The sequence below is a fragment of the Prionailurus bengalensis genome, chromosome A1 (assembly GCF_016509475.1).
Source record: "Prionailurus bengalensis isolate Pbe53 chromosome A1, Fcat_Pben_1.1_paternal_pri, whole genome shotgun sequence".
Lineage (NCBI taxonomy): Eukaryota > Metazoa > Chordata > Mammalia > Carnivora > Felidae > Prionailurus > Prionailurus bengalensis.
In genome coordinates, this window is record NC_057343.1 from 23,080,577 (window position 1) to 23,091,760 (window position 11,184).

The following is an 11,184-nucleotide window of genomic DNA, read 5'->3' on the forward strand; positions in this document are numbered from 1 at the left end:
GAAGTACTGACCTTTCCTCTGGAAAGATGAACAGAAACTTTAATGAAGAACATAAACTCTGATGACTATGCGGATATAGTTGAGAGCTTCTCAAATGGTAGTGGCCATGTCTGTCTACCTAGGGTTGGTCAGTTCAGCCCTTCATTGTAGTTAGGATTTTCTTGGCCCATAAGTGGAGTAACCATATGTTGTAGATTTTCTGGAACAGCCCCAATTAAAAATATTCTTTCCTGTTGTTAGACCGTGTGTCGGACCATGTGTTCTGATATTTTTTATGGAAAATGTGGTCAGTGTACCCATAATTTTCAATATTTCCCTAATGGGCCTTTCTTTCAAGGTACCCAGAGAAATCTATGTCTGGGTTGGGGTATGAGTTCTACCCATTCTGTGATATTCAGCTGATGTCTTTGCATCTCTGTGAAGTCCAACCTGCCTTCTGCAACCATTTCCGGAAACTTCCCCTCTCTCATCCCCCACATCATCTACTGAATGTCACACCCTACCTAGCATTTGATTGTATGTCATCTTAAGTTGTTGTTATTGTTATATGTGGGTTAGTTTCATCTCCTCAACTACATTGTACACTCTGGAGGAAAGGAATATCATCTCAATTCCTCCCACAACCTCCCCAGTGCATCACTCAGTGCTGGGCAGACGGCAGCTCCCATTTTTAAAAAAGAAAAAAACATTTTCTTTTTCTTTTGAGTTTTTTGTATCATTAAGGGAGAGACCCTCTGAAAAAGTCTCTACCCGAACGCTGCAATGAACCTATATATATTAGGCTATTAGTTAAACCCTCATTACATGCTTGTCAGGATTCAAATGTTGATTTTTAGCACCAGATTTCTATTTAAGGTATTTGATAATAAATAAGTGAACATATATCTGAAGGAAGAGGGGAGTAGAAACCCAGCCCTTGGTTACTTATATGTGCTAAGTACAAAAGGTAAGTTTTAGGACTTTATTAATTTGTCCAAGACATAGTTAGACACAGAATTTTATAATTTCTTTTGCAGGAGTGTCTTCTTTTTACCCCCTCGCTACGGGGGACCTCCCAAGCTGTGGTGCTCTACTCTGTAAACATTTATTGCAAGGATTGCTTACGAGGGAAACACTAGATGATTGCTGCCAAATTCACATCTCTTGAAGCAGCCTTTCCCTGCACTCCAGCCAGCTAGTCACAAGCAGGTCAACGGTGTAAGATGGGGGTTGGATGAAGGCATGTCAAGTTTGGGGACACTTGGGCAACACCAGGAATCAAGGAGCCTTTTCAAAATATTCACAGCAGATGAGAAGGAGTAGGTTGGGGTGGGGACTCCCATGACTCAGATTGCAGAGAACCTGTGTTCCAGACATCTTGGTCCCAATGCCCTGTGGCACTCTGATAGGCCTTCCATCAGCTTGCCTCTATCACACTACACTCTCCTTCCCAAGACCCTATTCCTGTCAGTATTAACACTCATCTTTTTTCCAAGTAATGGGAATGTTTAAGAGAATTTAATTAACCATATGTATGCATTTAATGCATTAGATTTATAAGAGTTATTTAAGTACTTAGGGAAGGTTTTCCTCTTTGGGTTATAAATTTGCTCTGCAAGCATTTAAAACATTTAGAATAAAAACGGACTCTGTTAAGTTTATAAATGCAGTTCAAAATGTTTAAGGGGATGTAATTATCCAAGTTTGTAAATGATACTGATTGTTTAATTTAATTTAATTTCTTTACCATGAGCTAACCAAATATTAATCAAAGAAAAGTGAGAGAATTAGTCTCAATTTGTGTAACAAGATCACTAATTTAAACTCAAAGGAAACCAGATTTTTAATTTCGTAACTTTATTTTTTTTAATTTTGTAACTTTAAAAATGGAATATCAATTAAATATTCCAATAAGTGCAAATGGTTTTTTCTACTCCTAAAGATTGATTTTCTGTCCAAGGCATAGAAAACAAGGGTGCCTAGGTGGCTCAGTCAATTAAGCATCTGACTCTTGATTTCGGCTCAGGTCATGATCTCACAGCTGTGAGATCAAGCCCCAAGTCGGGCTCTGCGCTGAGTGTGGAGCCTGCTTGGGATTCTCCACCTCTGTCTCTCTTTCTCTGTGCACTTGCCCAGCTTTCACGTGCCGGAATGGAATCTGTTCCCTGGATTTGTAAATAATCTATGTTGACCCAAGCCTGTTACTAAAGAAGTTACAGACTCTCTTTAGAGTTAGAAAAATATCTCATACCTGATACCTCCTCCTCTCCTCCCCACTCTCCCTCCCCACCTTAGTTTCTCTTTTTGGGGGCAATCCAAGCAAAATAAAGAATTGTGATGCCAGCAGATACAGACACAAGTGCAAAACCTAATGTCTTCGAAATTGGGGAGGCTGAAACTTTACACTGCTCTCTTTTCACTTCAAGACTGTGCACTGTGCATCTAGAATTACAAACGAATCCACTACCATGGTACAGGCACACTGTGCTTGCTGAGGTGCCTGGCCACACTCAAGAGCTTCTTCCACGAACTTGCTGTCTTCATGCCACGGTGACTGAGCAGTAGCAAATGAAGCCTACACCGTGGCCAATAGTGATCATCTTACCCCGGAGATGGCCCCACACTGTTTTGGCTCTGGAGGCTTCTTGCTCTTCATACTTTTGTTAAGGAAAAAAAAAAGATCCTACAACAGTACCTTCAAGATTAGTCCAACCGGAGAGTACCCTGTAATTGCAGACAAATTATAAAATACAAAAACGAACACAATGTACCATACACAGGTACTTATCAGTGTGTATCAGGATTTTTGTGCTATTATAAAACCTAAATAAAATTCGTAAATTAATTAGATATTTGGATGCTAAAGCGGTTAAAACTTTTCTGTTTATTTAGTCAACCTCCTTTATCTTTTGTTTGACATTATTAAAAGCATATGTTATATGTTTAAAGCCATAAAATAAATTGTTGTAATAAAAGGGCCACTATATTTTCGGCTTCATACATTGGGATTTCAAATAAGAGTTTATTTACTTTTTTTATTTTTTTATTTTTAAATTATTTTTAACGTTTATTCATTTTTGAGACAGAGAGAGACAGAGCATGAATGGGGGAGGGTCAGAGAGAGAAGGAGACACAGAATCTGAAACAGGCTCCAGGCTCTGAGCTGTCAGCACAGAGCCTGACGCGGGGCTTGAACTCACAGACCGCGAGATCATGACCTGAGCCGAAGTCGGACGCCTAACCGACTGAGCCACCCAGGCGCCCCCAAATAAGAGTCATATATATATATGTGTGTATATATATATTTTTTAGTTTTTATAAAGTTTATTATTTATTTTTGAGAAAGTGTGTGAGAGAGCATTAGCAGGGGAGGGGCAGAGAGAGAATCCCAAACAGGTATGGACACCTGAGTGGCTCAATCTATTAAGGGTCCAACTCTTGATTTTGGCTCAGGTCATGATCTCAGGGTTTGTAAGTTTGAGCCCCCACTGCTTGGAATTCTCTCTCACTCTCTCTGCCCTCTCCTGTGAGCACTCACGTGCGTTCTCTCTCTCTCTCTCTCTCTCTCTCAACATAAGTAAATAAACTTGCAGAGAGAGAGAGAGAGAGAGAGAGAGAGAGAATCCCAAGCAGGCTCCACACTCTGCGCTGAGACTGATGTGGGACTCAATCTCATGAACCATGAGATCATGACCTTAGTTAAAATTAAGACTTGGACACTCAACCAACTGAGCCATCCAGGTGTCCCAAGAGTTCATTTTTAGGAAGGATTCTCTGCTAAGGAAATTTGAAAAGCCACTGATTTATATCAAGTTAAGGGCTTCCTACTTTTCCTCTAGGATTCCAGTTCTTTGCCTCTTTATCTCTTGTAGCACAGCACCACCACCAACATACTCATTTCTTGAAGATTTTATATTTCCTTCCCCTTCAATAACCTGTAAAGGCTCCTCATAGATTACTGAACTAAATTCAATGTTTCCAGCTTGGCTTTCCAGGCAGAAATAATCTGACCTTACTCTGGTCTATCCAGATATGTTTTTTTGTAGTTACCCACACAGACCCTTGAGTCTGGGAAAGGTAACTGCGCTCTGCCCCTGCTTCCTTGTCTCCTGCCCTTGACATGTCTTGTTAATCCCCTGACATTGAACCACCAACCATCTATTGGGGTGGCCTATGAAAGGAAGCCCATTTGCCATCAGCTCTTTTCTACACCTCAATGCATCCTGCATCTTGGTTCATTGTGTCCTTAAGTCTGAGACTCTTTCCCTCCCCCTTTCGCCTACCCCAATTCCTTGTTAACCTTCATGGTTCCACACTGGTGGACCCTTTATTACCTACCTGAGTTCATGATGGTCTCTTCGTCCCACAGGTTATACTTAGTTTTGATTTATAGCTTTCTTTGTTCTGTGGTCTTCCCACCAGGATCACGAACTTCTGCATTTCTTCACAAGCTTACAGTGACCATCGCGACCTATTCCTGAAGGGTAGGAAGAGTTCTTAACTGCAATTATATGCCCTGAATTACCCTCAGTCCTGTCTGTCGCTCACTGGTTCTGCAGTTTTCACCAAATCACTTGAACTTTCATAATCTCATTTTTCCCTCTGTAAAATGGGAACAATAAAATCTTTCATGTTTTAGAATATAGCTGTCATGAATGGAGAGGTCTGTTGCTTGTTTTGGCTAGCTACCTTACTAGAGTCACCATGGATGAAGAAATGATTATCAGGTTGCTCTGGTTCAGAAATCCAATCTTATTAATCCACCCAGAGTTTGATGGGTTGTAAGAATCTGACTCCTGAGATTATAGCTCACAAGAGATTGGTGGTTCTTTTTGCTTTTTTTTTTTTTTTAAGTAGGCTCCATGCTCAGTGTGTAGCCCAACGCGAAGCTTGAACTCATGACCCTGATATCAAGACCTGAGCTGACGTCAAGAGTCAGACGCTTAATGGACTGAGCCATTCAGGCACCCCTCTTTGCTTCTTTTCCACATTTTCTTCCTAGGTCATCTCTCTAATCTCAGGCACTGTTTGTATTTACACACCAGTGACCATCAAATGTCTGCGGCAGTCTGGACCACTCTATTAAACTTCATTGCCATGTATCTAAATGGCCATTGGATAATTCTCATTTCCTCTGGGATCTCATATGCTTCACATATTCAAACTGAACTCTTGTTTACTTCGTAACACCTACATTCTCACCCACAGCCACATCTAATCTATCCCTCATTTACCTTTGCTCATCTTAGTGAATGGATGGCACCTCTTCAAGCCAGTTGCTCAGGCTGGAATCCTGGAACTGCCTCTCCATCACTTCCAGTCTATCACCAAGGTCTAGTAATCCTATTCCTAAGCATATCATCACAAATCTGTCCTCTTATATCTACTCGCACCACTCTTGTCCCCATTAATGTTATCCCCTGTCTGGACTATCGCAAAATACCCTATCTGGTCTATTCCTACTTTAATTTTTCCTCCAAACCATTCTTTCTGTAGCAATCAGAAGGATCTTTATAGAGCACAAATGACATCGTATCTCATCTTATTTTTATAATTTGTACTCAAAATAATTCCCTACGGTTTCTGTGGCCTCCATGGCCCTTGTGATCTGACCTGCTTCTCTCTCCAGGTCATTCCTGTGGCCTTTCTATCCCTTGACTCCTTCCAGTCTATATTGGCCCTTCTGATCCTCAAACACAACAAACTCTTTTTTTAAATATTTTAAAAAATGTTTTTATTTATTTTTGAGACAGAGAGAGACAGAGTATGAACAGGGGAGGGTCAGAGAGAGAGGGAGACACAGAATCCGAAGCAGGCTCCAGGCTCTGAGCTGTCAGCACAGAGCCCGATGCAGGGCTTGAACTCACAGACCGTGAGATCATGACCTGAGCCGAAGTCGGACGCTTAACTGATTGAGCCACCCAGGCACCCCAACACAACAAACTTTTTACTGCCTTCTGTCTGACAGCTTTCTCCTCATCCCATCATCTGGTTGACTCCTGGCTCCACATAAAGTATCAGAAAAGCCAATCTTACTAATGCAGCACTGGGCAGGAGATGCAGTCATGGTTTCATTTGTGCAATTACTTGTTTGTCTGTCTCCCCTCTGGACTGTAACATGAGGGCAGGCACTACTTACTGCCATGTGGTGCCGGCCAGAGAGTAGGGGCTCAATAAGTGTTCGATGAATGAATACTCATTTACTCTCTTTATAGCAATTAGTATTCAAGTTGTTCCCTTTCCTGGTGCCTGCAAGGCTGATCAAAGAAAAAGTACTTGCTTGATAAGCATCGACAGTTAGAGCCAAAATATTTGCACGGTGTCAGGAGAAACTTTGTTCCAAGAACTTTACGACTCTCATCTCCTATGAGCATCCCTCTTGATTAGATTGTGCTGGATAAACAATACTAACTTTTTCCTTCCCAGCTCTTCAGCTCCTCTGCCCCACTATTAGGTTTTTGTGATTACAAGCAATCGTGTTGTTTCAGACAGTTGGATCACAATACCATCGATTGGGTGATAGAATTACTCTGATACTAATAACAGTAATCAAAACCACAAACGTTTATATCATACTTTATGATTTTCTAAGTGCTCTTAATGTGCATTATCTCCTTTAATCTTGGAGACTGGGTCTGAAGATACATTTGCTACCTTGATTCATTTGGATGGATCCCCAAAGCTTTGTCTGAAGCAGCTTACATGTGACCTGTCACTGAAGGAAGGACTACTTCAGCTCAGGGCTGATGTGGGGCTTTTTTATATTGACTTTCGGTGGTTCCATCTCAAGACAGTGAATTTTCCTCACCACATCCTCAAATTCGGGAGACATTTACTGTATACAGCCCTCAATTTATCAACTATCATTCCTGCTAAGATTGTTAAGACAGATAAATGAGATAATAATAATAGCAAATATTTGTTTGAGTGCTTACTATGTGCCAGACGATGTCTTAAGTGCTTTCCACACACTAATTTATTCAGTCTTCATAACTGCTCCAACTTATAAGACATAAATAGCCTTGTTGTACCCATTTCTAAAAGGACAACTAAAACCCAAAAAGATGAAATAACTTGTCCCCTTGCTAATAACTGGGGAAGCTGGGACATGAACCCAGCAGACTGATTCTAGACTCCATGCTCACAGACAGTATACATATGGATGTTTATTCTTTAATAAAATAATAACATTTGTTCTTTTTTGAGTTTATCTATTTATTTTGAGAGAGGGAGAGAGAGAGAGCATGAGGAGAGGAGGGGCAGAGAAAGAGAAAGGGAGAGAGACAATCCCAAGCAGGCTCTGGGGCTGGAACTCACAAACCATGAGATCATGACCTGAGTAGAAATCAAGAGTTGGATGCTTAACCCACTGAACCACCCAGGCACCCCAATAACATTTGCCCTTTATGGACATTATTCTTTAATACACTTATCAAAATTTAAGGAGTGCTCTCTGTGTGCCAGGCATTAAGGTTAGCTCAGGAACACCACTTGCCGTCTAGTGGGGAAGATGGATTTGGATAAATGATCACGAGTGTGCCTTGTGTTAACAAAAATGAAGGACCACTGTGCTGTGGGGGCATAGAGCAGGGGACCTGGGCTCATCCGGGGTATAGAGAAGTTCTCTGTGAGGAAGGGACATTTTAACTGAAGCCTGGAGGACATGCACAAAGGGGAGGAGGGGAGACCTTCTGTGACTGCCTGAGGAACTAAGAGAGGTCGGTGTGGCTGGAATTTCTAGAGCGGGGAGACATGCGGTATGTGGTGATGCTGGAGAACAGAGGGCCAGGGATGCCATAATAAGGATTTGGTGTTTTATTCTAAGGGCCTTGGGTAACTACTGAAGACTGCTTAGCTGCAGAGAGGAGAAGATAGAGGTCATTGGGAGGATTGTGCAGTCCCGCGGGAGAGGGAGGCTGGCAGGATGAGCAAGGATGGGGGCAGCAGGGACACAGGGAGTGGATTCGGCCAAAATAGATCAGGAGGTAGAATGAGCAGAACCCGGCAGTTGACTGGATGTAGAGGATGAGGGGGAAGGAGGAGTCAAGGTTTCTGACTCGAGTCAGGTTTTGATAACGGAAATACAAATGGACAACAGAAACAGAAGCAGATTTGGATTCAGGGATTAACAGTGATGGATTGAATTTCAGGGGTGTTGACACAGAAGTGAATGTGCCCAGGAGGCACTTGGCTTGTAGGGGTTAGGAAAGGAATTTCTTCGACTCTAAGATGGACGTTTTTCTTTTTTTCTTTTTTAAAAGTGTATTTATTTACTTGTTTGTTTGTTTGTTTATTTAGAGAGCACACAAGTTGGGGAGGGGCAGAGAGAAAGAGAGACAGAATCCCAAGCAGGCTGTGCACGGTCAGCACAGAGCCAGATGAAAAGGTTCTAACTCTTGAACCGTGAGACCACGACCTGAGCTGAGATCAAGAGTCAGGCACTTAACTGACTGTGCCATGCAGGTGCCCCTAAGATGGACATTTTTCATGTTTACTACTGAAATTAGAATGTGGCTTAAAAATAGTTTATTAAAAATAGTGTTTTAATGGTGAACTATAATTGATGATGTCTTAAAATAGACAATAGTCTGTAAAATAAGACTATTTCATAAAAACATAGCTAATTTGGGGGTACCTGGGTGTTTTGGTCCATTAAGTGACCAACTCTTGATTTCAGCTCAGGTTATGATCTCACGGTTCATGAATTCAAGCCCTGCATCAGGCTCTGCGCTGACAGTGTGGAGCCTGCTTGGGATTCTGTGTGTGTGTGTGTGTGTGTGTGTGTGCCCCTCCCCCACTCACTCTGTCTCTCAAAAATGAATAGATACTCTTTAAAAAAAGTAACTAATTTGTATTTAATGATTTTTGAGAAATCAGAGAAGGACAGACTTTAAAACACTCTTTTATCTTAAATTTAAAAAAAAGGTCACATTCAATGAAAGTAAGATTCAGCAGTAGCACTAAATTTTAGCACAAATGCCAAGCTGGTAAAGTTCAAGTAATGAAGCTTTAATCATAACTGTTAGGAGCTTGAGGTGTCTGTTCTTTCTAAGTCCAGGCCATTCCTTCTTCCCGTTTCTACCTCCAACATGATTTTGCCTACGGGTTAACTTGATGTTAACTTGATTAGCTGTCTCTGTCTCCACATTACAAAGGTATGCTTTGTCAACCTTGGATAGAATAATGTGCCTTTGAAATTCAATCCATCATCCCTTTTTCCCAGAGTGTAAAATGCTGAACCTTTTCCTGTAACTATGGCAATGTTTCCCATACCCTGCCCCACCCCCACCCCCCTCAGCCACACATGTGAGACAAGAGCTAAAGAAAGAGTTATGTTAGTTTAGGAGAAGAAAAAGACTTAGTGACATCCCTTTCTCAAATCCTACATCATTCAGTCTCTGAGTTGTATTTTGGCCAATATGCTATGTTCCATTGTTAATTTAATATTCATAACTGTGCATATAACCTTCCCAATTAGATTTTCACTTGGCAGGGGAACAAACAGCCATAGCTACTCCCTACATTCCTTGGTTACAGTCTTTACCTGGCTTTTTGCTCCAATTCCACCAGATCATTGTGGGTCTTTCAATTAAGACCCGGGTCTTGCACAGAGACCTCGCATTTTGGCCTAGTACAGCCAAATCTCAAGGGAGCTTTTCATTTTAAGGTTATGCATTTTATTTTGAGAGACAGAGAAAGAGAGCACGAGTGGGGAGGGGCAGAGAGAAAGTGAGAGACAGAGAATCCCAAGCAGGCTCAGGCACTGTCGGCCCAAAGCCCGACACAGGGCTCAAACCCACCAACCGTGAGATCATGACCGGAGCCGAAGAATCAGATGCCTAACCGGCTGAGCCACCCAGGCGCCCTTCAAGGTTAACTTTTTATTGCAACAAAATACACAGGGCACAAAATTTATCATCTTAATCATTTTTAAATTTACAATTCGGTGGTGGCAGATAGATTCATCATGCTACCCAACTATCACCACCATCCATCTCTCATGGAAACTTTTATGAATTCTGTGTGTCATCCTTGTGCAGGGGCCACGCTAATCTCTGTATTGTTCCCATTTTAGTATATGTGCTGCTGAAGCCAGCACTCTCAAGAAAACTTTTAAAAACAAAACTTTACTTCCCAACTTGCCTATGGGGCCAGCATTACCCTAATACCCAAACCAGATAAAAATACAACAAAGAAAATTACAGACTAATAAATAGCTCTCATGAACACATGCAACAATCCTCAACAAAATAATAGCAAATCGAACCCAACAATGTATAAAAATAATTATGCACTGTGACCAAGTTGGATTTATTCCAGAAATGCAAGACTGGTTCAACATTTGAAAATCAACGAATGTAATCCACCGTATCAACAGACTAAAGAAAAGAAATCATATGATCATATCGATTGATGCAGAAAAAGCATTGACAAAATCTAACACCTATTTATGATGAAAACTCTCAGCAAACCTAGGAATAAAGAGAAACTTTCTCAACCTGATTTTTAAAAATCTACAAAAAAACCTATGTTCAACATCCTACCTAATTGTGAGAAAATGTGTACCGTTTTTAAGGTTGGGAAAAGGGCAAGTATGTCCTCTCTCACCACTCCTATTTAGCAACATACTGAAACTCCTAGCTAGTGCAATAAGACAATAGAAGGAAATAAAAGGTAAATAGTTTGAGAAGGAAGAACTAAAACAGATCTTTACTCAGAAACAAAGGTAGGCACCTCAAGTCCCTTTTAGAATTTGTAGACTTTTAAAAATTGTATATTTGTTTTCTAGTTCAAAGATTTCTACTCTTATTTTTATTATTGCTTTCTTTCTATTTCCTTGTGTTTAAGTTGCTGTTCTTTTTTTAGCTTCTTAAGATGAAAGCTTAAATCATGTGGATTTTCTGTTTTTGCTCTTCTCAAATGTATACAATTAAAGCTATGAATTTCCCTGCGTCCTGCATTATCTGCACCCCAAATGTTTTGATATGTCATATTTTCATTATTATTCCATTGGAAATAATTTATAATTTCACTGCAATTATTTCTTAGACCTACAAGCTGTTTAAAAATGTGTTGCTTATGGAGCACCTGGGTGGCTCAGTTGGTTAGGTGAACGACTCTTGATTTCAGGTTGTGATCTTGAGGTTTGTGGGATTGAGCCCTACGTTGGCCCTACCTGGGCCTGCATTGGGCTTTGAGCTGTTA

At 40.9% G+C, this 11,184-nt stretch overlaps 1 non-coding gene across 1 annotated transcript; it reads right to left on the bottom strand.

Moving 5' to 3' along the window:
* Positions 1–9,974: 9,974 nt before the first annotated feature.
* Positions 9,975–10,078, bottom strand: LOC122496491. Its single transcript, XR_006300830.1, has one exon. It is a non-coding gene; the product is annotated as a U6 spliceosomal RNA (small nuclear RNA).
* Positions 10,079–11,184: the final 1,106 nt, after the last annotated feature.